The sequence below is a fragment of the Pelodiscus sinensis genome, chromosome 8 (genome assembly GCF_049634645.1).
Source record: "Pelodiscus sinensis isolate JC-2024 chromosome 8, ASM4963464v1, whole genome shotgun sequence".
NCBI lineage: Eukaryota > Metazoa > Chordata > Testudines > Trionychidae > Pelodiscus > Pelodiscus sinensis.
In genome coordinates this window covers 34,319,862-34,327,908 of record NC_134718.1, presented here as the reverse complement: position 1 = coordinate 34,327,908, position 8,047 = coordinate 34,319,862, and the positions used below count along the sequence as shown (strand labels likewise).

Below are 8,047 nucleotides of genomic sequence, written 5' to 3'. Positions count from 1 at the left end.
GCACTCCAAGCCAGGACTTCTTTGCAAGAGGGGCACCCCTTAGAACTGTGTGTCTGGGGTGGGGGTCGGGACCCTTTAAGCGCAGCCCTCGGCTAGCCTGAGACAGCATCTCCATGCTCTAAGTCCTCCTTTTATGCCCTGCCGGCACTGCTTCCGGCCATCCTTAAGCCCTCTTCAGAGTCCACTCAATGTGGACTTGCTAGTTCGAATTAGCAAAACGCTAATTCGAACTAGTTTTTAGTTCTAGACGCCTTAGTTCGAATTAGCTTAGTTCGTATTAACTAATTCGAACTAAGTTAGTTCGAACTAGCGCTGTAGTGTAGACATACCCTAAGGGACAGCAAAGCATTTTCTCTTCTTGATCTGGTTGCCATGATTCAGGACACCACAGCACTATCTGCTATGGAGCTGGAGGAGCTGCCTCAGGGCAGTCTTCAGCTCTTGCAGCTTTTGCTGCAAGTCATGCAGCACTTCCTGCAGGCTCCCTCCCAGGCTCTGCAGGAACCGAACCCCATGGCTTCTGGGAGACCCTTCTCGGGTATGTGGGAGAGCAGCTACAGGAGCTGGATGCCACCCACCATGACCCAGATGCCATGCCCTGCTGCATCTGGCATCTGGACTCCAGTGCAGACTGGTGGGACCACATCGTTCTGGAGCTCTGGGGAAACCAACAATGGCTCCAGAACTTCAGAATGAAGGAAGGCACCCTCCCCGAGCTCTAAGAGTGGCTCACCCCTGCCCTGAGGCCCACCATCCCCCTCCAGAAGCATGTCACCATTGCCCTCTGGAAACTCTCCATGCCGAATAGCTACCGATCCATGGGGAACCAATTCAGCATGGGGCGATCAACCATCGGGGCCCTTCTCGGGCAGGTATGGCATTCTCAGGCTATTGTCCCAGGACGGGGGTGGAAGGTTGGGATGGGCTTCCCTAGGGAAAAGGGGTGGGGGTGGTGCAAGCCACCTCCCCAGGCAGGTTTGTTCTGCCCATCCTCACAAAGCCCTGCCTGCGGGGGCCTTGATTGCAGGGGATTGCTCCCGGTGAGTGGGAGGAGGGAGAGTAGAAGGGGGGAAGGGAAGGGAAGTGGCAGGTGCCCTTCCTGTCATTCTTGGTATGTTTGTCTCCTTCTGCAGGTGGTCAGGGCCATCAACAGCATCCTGCTGTGCAGAATCATCCACCTGGCAGATGTGGACGCAGCCCTGGAGGGGTTTGGCATACTGGGATTCCCCAACCACGCGGTGGGGCTATTAAAAGGACACACATCCCATTCATGCCCCAGACCACCAGGCATCAAGCTACATCAACTGCAAGGAATACTTTTCAGTGGTCCTGCAGGCTGTGACTGACCACCAGGGCCAGTTTACAGACATAAATGTTGGGTGGTTGGGGAAAGCACATGACACATGTGTGCTCAGGAACTCTAGCATCTGCCAGAAGCTGCATGCCAGGACTTTCTTTCCTGACCGCCAAATCAGGGTCAGGGACATGGACATGCCTGTATGCCTGGTGGGGGATGTGTCCTATCCCCTGTAGCCATGGCTCATGAAGCCCTACACTGGCCACCTCAATACCTCATGACACGCATTTAATGCCACGCTGAGCAGGGCCCGCATGGTGGTCGAGGATACCTTTGGCTACCTGAAGGTGCCTCCTCACCCACCTGGACCTCAGGGAGCACAACATCCCTCATGTGGTGGCTATGTGTTCTGTCCTGCATGTGTGTGAGACGAAGGGGGAGGCCTTCCTTCCAGGGAGGGGTGCAGAGGCAGACTGCTTAGGCAGGGCCTACAGCAGCCACACACAGCTGCCATCCAGCAGGCCCATGATGGGGCTGTGCACATGCGAGAAGCCCTGAGGGAGAGTGTCTCCCCAGGCAGCAGTGACACTGTCCCCTTGGCCACACCACTGGGGGCTTCTGCTTCACCCCTCACTGCCATTCCTCCACTTACCCCTTCTTCCCCCCCCTTCCCCTCTTTCCCAATAACAAAATAAAGACATTTTTGTTTTGAACAACTAAACAGACTGTAAAAGCGGCAAGAAGTCCTGTGGCACCTTATAGACTAACCGAAGTGTTGGAGCATAAGCTTTCGTGGGCAAAGACCCACTTCGTCAGATGCATCTGACGAAGGGGGGCCTTTGTCCATGAAAGCCTATGCTCCAACACTTCGGTTAGTCTATAAGGGTATGCCTACACTACCTCATTAGTTCGAGCTAGGTAGGCAAATGAGGGCAACCGGAGTTGCAAATGAAGCCCGGGATTTAAATATCCTGGGCTTCATTTGCATGTTCCCAGGCGCCACCATTTTTAAATCCCCCTTAGTCCGAACTCCATGCCCGTGGCTACACACGGCACGGAGTAGGTAGTTCAAATTAGAGATCCTAATTAGAGGAGTAACAGTAGTTTGAATTTGAATCTCTAATTCGAACTACCTACTCCATGCCACGTGTAGCTGCGGGCACGGAGTTCAGACTAAGGGGGATTTAAAAATGGCGGTGCCCGGGAACATGCAAATGAAGCCTGGGATATTTAAATCCCAGGCTTCATTTGCAACTCCGGTTGTCCTCATTTGCCTACCTAGCTCGAACTAATGAGCTAGTGTAGACATACCCTAGGATGCTACAGGACTCCTTGCTGCTTTTGCAGATTCAGACTAACACAGCTATCCCTCTGATACTAAACAGTCTGTATTTGCCATAACTGGCGGTGGGGGCTCAATGAAACTGGGGAGAGAGATGGGAAAGAACCTAGGAGAGTCGAGGAGAGAGGGTGAAAGAAGAGGGGTGGTGAGAACCTTGGAGGAGAGAGAAGGGAGCTGGAAGGGGGAGGAGAGGCTCAGGCTGGGAGTGATGACAGCCTCTGTGGATCCCACCACCACAGGTGCGGGGGCCTCGGCATCCACAGAGGGGTAGGGAGGGTGTGGAGGGAGAAGCAGGAGGAAGAATGGGAGTGGGAGGAGGAGCAAAAACAGAAGATGGAGCAGAGTTTGGAGTGGGAGGAGGAAGCATGCTCTGCACAAGGGTGTGCACATCACTGCACAGGGAGTAGCCCTGCGCAAGCAGCTCCCACCAGTTCTCCTGCTGTAGCTGCAGGTCTTCCTCCACCCAGTGGTGGATGGTATTGTGCAGGGCTCACGGTGCCACCCGGTGCTGTCACTGGTACTCTTCCATTGGACGTGTGCACATGTGGAAGCCTCGGGTATGGAAGGATGTCCTGGGTGGTGTGAGCTTCCCTCCACTCGGAGCTAGTCTGGCTGTGGAGAATAAAGAAATATGGTCTGTCATCCCAGGGGACACAGTGCCTGAAGCCCAGGCCCTCTCTGCAAACTGAGAGCAATAGTTGTTGGTGCTGTCACAACTGACGTGCTTGGAGCCAGACCATGTGCACGGCCAGTGGCTCCTGATGTCCCTGGGAGTTGGGGCTGCCCCAAGACTGTGGGCATGCCCGTGTTCAGTGTGTGGGAGTTCTGAGTGCATTCGCACGCGCGTGCGTGTTTGTCTCTGTGTGTGTGTGTGTGTCCATCCCCTGCCTCCTTCTAATGGTGGCTAGTGGAAGGAGGGTGTCCCACCCTGAGGTCAGGAGCATGGCAGGCCTCTCCAGACACACTGTGGCCAATAGCACAAGGGTCCTCTGTCACAGGCTGCTAAGGCCACGTGCTCAGGAGTGGCATGGCACATGCTCCAACATGCACAGGTTGCTGCATGATCCGGGGCCAGCAATGGCCAAGTGTGGAGTTCCTAGCTCCCCCCGCATCCCCTGCATGAAGGGAAAGTGATGGTACTCACATGATGTTCCTTCCACATCCTTGGACAATGTTTGGGAGATGTCCTCAGGGAGGCCTCAGGGCTCCTGGGTCACCTCTGTGCTCAGGCTGGCCTTATCCAGGTCCTGGGCCTTCTCCTCCTCCTCCTCCTGGAGACTATAACTGGGGAGGAGGGGGGACTGTTCTGTCACCCAGGATGCGGTTGAGCTCCTTAAAATAAGAGCAGGTGTGGGGCTCTGCCCCGGATTGGGAGCTGCCCTCCTTGGCCCTGGCATAAGCCTGGCGGAGCTCCTTGATCTTCATCCGAACCTGTTCTTGGGTGCAGATGTGGCCTTTGCTCCCCAGGCTGTCTGCCATGCGGCCATAGACATCTGTGTTCCTGCGTCTGATGCAGAGATCCTAGAGGTTTCTCTTGTCCACCCAAACCTCAATAAGGTCCAGGTCCTCCGCACCAGACCAGGAAGGCACACGTCGCTTGCAGCCCCTGGCAGGTACCTAGGAGCTGTCTGAATGCTCCTGGGGAGCAGTGGAGGGCTGACTGGCACCTGTCTGGCTGGTTCATCCTGTGCCTAAAAATGCTGACAGAGACAGCTGCAGGGTGACTCAGGGCTGTCAGGCCAGCTGTGAGCCACAAACTTTGTCTGCAGAGTCTGCAGCTTTAAGGGCTCCAAGGGAGGGGGGGATAGAGTTTTCCTGTGTGTGGACAGAGTGTCCAGCAGGGCACCCTGGGAAGGATTGGAAGCCCCCTATTTCTAAATAGCCCCTATTCCCTGTCTACACAGCACCTAATCCAAAATAGCTATTTCAGAATAGGCACTATTCCTCGTAGAATGAGGTTTACAGAACTCAAAATAAGCCGTCCGCTACTTCAAAATTATTTCAAAATAGCAGTTTCGCTGTGTAGACACTCACAAAGTTATTTTGGAATAGTGGTCATTATTCCAAACAGGGGCAGCCCGTGGATGTAGGCAACCTTGGCAGTTGCCTAGGGCACTGCGTTAGACGCAGTGCTCAATGATGACGTAACGCCGTTGAGGGCGATGGAGGCGGGGACACCGATTGCACATTCCGCCTAGGGCGCCAGTTGCCGGCAGCTCACCTTGAGCCGCTCCTGATTCCAAAATAACTTTGCTGTGTAGACATACCCCCACTGCGACTATACAGAAGTTCCTTAATCTTCATTACTCCCAAATGTTCTTCATGAACCACATCCATTCAGAACACTATTGGGATGACCACTCAGGTTCTGCTGCATAAGGAGTGTAGAGTAGCCCATCTCATCAAGTTCTCAGAAAGAATTTTGTAGAATGTAGACAGTTTTCTAAATGACTACATCCATCTAAACCAGTGGAGAGCACATATCCCCTTGCACATTTTAGCATTTTAAACAGTGGTGTCAGATACTATCCAGGAGCTTGGAGATGATCTTCTGAAATACTTTAGGAGCATAAAGTAAGCCAAAAGGGAGTTGCTGATAGCAGTACCTCTGAAATGGCAAGATTATTTTTAAAATAATAAGGACTTAGTTCGAGTTAACGTTTGACTGCCGCGTGTAGCCGCGGGCAATTAGTTCGGACTAGGGGGATTTAAAAATGGCACCCGGACGGGAAGATGCAAATAAAGCCTGGGATATTTAAATCCTGGACTTCATTTGCAACTTTGAATGCCTACATTAGCCTCTCTAGTTCGAACTAGGGGGCTAGTGTAGACATACCCTTGTAGAGAAAATGCAGCTGCTGGTGTCACCACTTATCCTGGTTCTGTGGGCTTGATGATACCAAAACATGATTTAGCACCTGTCTCTGCTTTTATTTTCAACCCCAAAATATTCATTTGGTTTATAATATTTTTCTGTATTGTAACCACATTTCTTAATCCTACAGAAGTTTATTGGTCCAAAGTTTGTTTAACTCTATTATTTAGGGGCTGTAGATGATTATTTCTCTCAACCTTACGGTAGTTTCCAAATCCTTTTTACACGTGAAAAGACAATTTAGTATATTTTAATTGTCTGTATCAAATACGCACAAAATTGCTGAAATACATGATGCTGCATTAGATATTTCACTTTATGTAAGTACTAAAATGTATTGCCAAAGCATTCCCCTAGCACTGTTTAAAGATATGTCATTGAGAATTTGTATAAAAAGGTCAAAAGTAGTAAGTCAGGCTGCTATTAATATAGAAAAATACCTTTTAATAGAACTATTGAGGAACTGTTAGACTATTATACAACAGGAAACCCTCCAAGACATTTAGGATGTTGTAAATTAAGTATATATTTAACTCTCTTATCTAATTTGCAGAACTTCTAATCGCTTCAGACCAAGTTAATTTTGCACCTCTGAAGAAGTGCTCAAAATCCTCTAGTGTTCTTCTTATTCTGTGATTAGGAGACAGAAAACCTTCAGCCTGGTATTCGAGGACTTGCCATGAAAGTCCCATTAACATTAACAGAAGCCGTGAATGTAATTCTCTATGCAGTAAATGGAAAATATGCCTCTTGTTCTTTATGGAATATTCTGTTTAGTTCTCTTTGCAGCCAAAACCTGTTTTATCTTACCAAAGTGGCATTTTAAGAGTAAATAAAGTATCTTTAGTTGCAGTTTTCTATTTAGAAATATGTTCTCATTTCTAAGATGTAGTATTTCTTTGTACTTATGTTGAATAATCCCATTTTATTTGAAATATTACTTGTTCAATTGGAAACAAATCTCTCTCTCACCTCTGCCTTGCCTCTTCTCTGAGGCCCCACCTTGCTCACTCCATTCCTCTTCTTCTGTCACTTGTTCACCTTTAATCACTTACAGAAGTGGCTGGGACGTCACTGTAGCCCTTAAGAGTGGCTCCTTGCACTTGCCCCTGCTTGGTGGCACCACCCCCAGAGCTTGCTGGCCGATGGGAGATGCCCTTGCCTGGTGGCACCACCCCCAGAGCTTCCATTGGCTACAGTTGCCAATTCCTGGCCAATGAAAGATGTAGGATCAGCATTTGGGGGGAGGTAGCATGTGGAGACCTCCCACCACTACCTCCCACAGGGGTGCCAGGATGCTAGCAGCTTCCAGGAGGAGCATGGGGTCATGGCAGGTAGGGAGCCAGCCTTAGACCTGCTGGGCCACTGGAATTTTAGCAGCCAAAAGCCTCCCAGATAGCAACTGGGAGGGATGGAAAACCTAGGCATTACCTTAACTAGCTACAGAAAGCATATTATGCTAGTGTCTTTTGTAAACAGGTGGGGATATTTTTCTGTTACCTGTGATGAATAACTTGTGAGTTGTCTTTCTGCTTTCTGTTCCAATGCCTGTTTTGTTTCCTGGTTTCAGAACTCAGTGTTCTTAAACTAATTTAATTCTGGATAATATTTGAAGACTTTAGAGCACTTAATAAATAAGTGACATATGAGCCACTTCAATCGCCATCCTTTGAAGAGGTGACTTGCTGGGTAAGCAGAACATGGTTGTTCTTTGTGTTGAACTACCAATACAGTTACTCACACCTGAAAAAAGTGGCTTTTTGAAAAAAAACTTCCCCTGCATCTAGACTGCTGCCACATTCTTTCGAAAGTAAATCGGAAGAATGCATCAGTTTTATCAACTACGGAAAACCTCCTTTTACGAGGAAGAACGCCTTTTTTCGAAAGTGCTCTTTCGAAAAAAGGCACTATGTAATGCAAACTGTGCGTTTTCGAAAGAGAGCATCCAGACTGCCTGAGTGCTCTCTTTCAAAAAAGCGGCTTGCTTTTTCAAAAGTACTGGTTGTAGTCTAGACATTCTTTTTCAAACGTATCTTTCAAAAAAGCCTCTTTCGAAAGAGGCTTGCGGTCTAGACGTAGCCTTCAAGTTTCGTAAATCATCGGAGTCATTTAATCCTCCACTAAATTAAATTATCTATAAGAATTCTGCAGGCTTGAAGCTTTATTTTTAAAATTACTTATCCGGGTCCCAAACCAAAGGTTACAACCTCCTGTCAAAGAGAGCCATGTTTCCTCACTTGTTTATATCTGCATTAGAGACATACATTGCTTTTAGAAAAACCTTTCCATTCATCTGTACATAGTAGTCCAATGTTGAAATAGCAGAAATAATTGCATCCTATGCAATTTTTACCTTTTTGATGCCCATGGTCCTAATTCATTCTGATACAATTCCACTGACATCAGGAGAGTTGTACCAGAGCTGAATTTGGTCCAGTCCTTCATCCCACTCTCCTCATAGAAAACACAATGCTGCTCTGTATGTCTCTTGTTAGAGGGATGCCCCACAGTTTGAGAAGGCCGATAATTCGCT

At 48.9% G+C, this 8,047-nt stretch overlaps 1 long non-coding RNA gene across 1 annotated transcript; it reads left to right on the top strand.

The window, feature by feature from the left end:
* Positions 1-711: 711 nt before the first annotated feature.
* On the top strand, positions 712-6,314 carry LOC112547281 (uncharacterized). The gene is made up of 3 exons (XR_003091019.2): positions 712-872; positions 1,134-1,238; positions 6,068-6,314. It is a non-coding gene; the product is annotated as an uncharacterized LOC112547281 (long non-coding RNA).
* Positions 6,315-8,047: the final 1,733 nt, after the last annotated feature.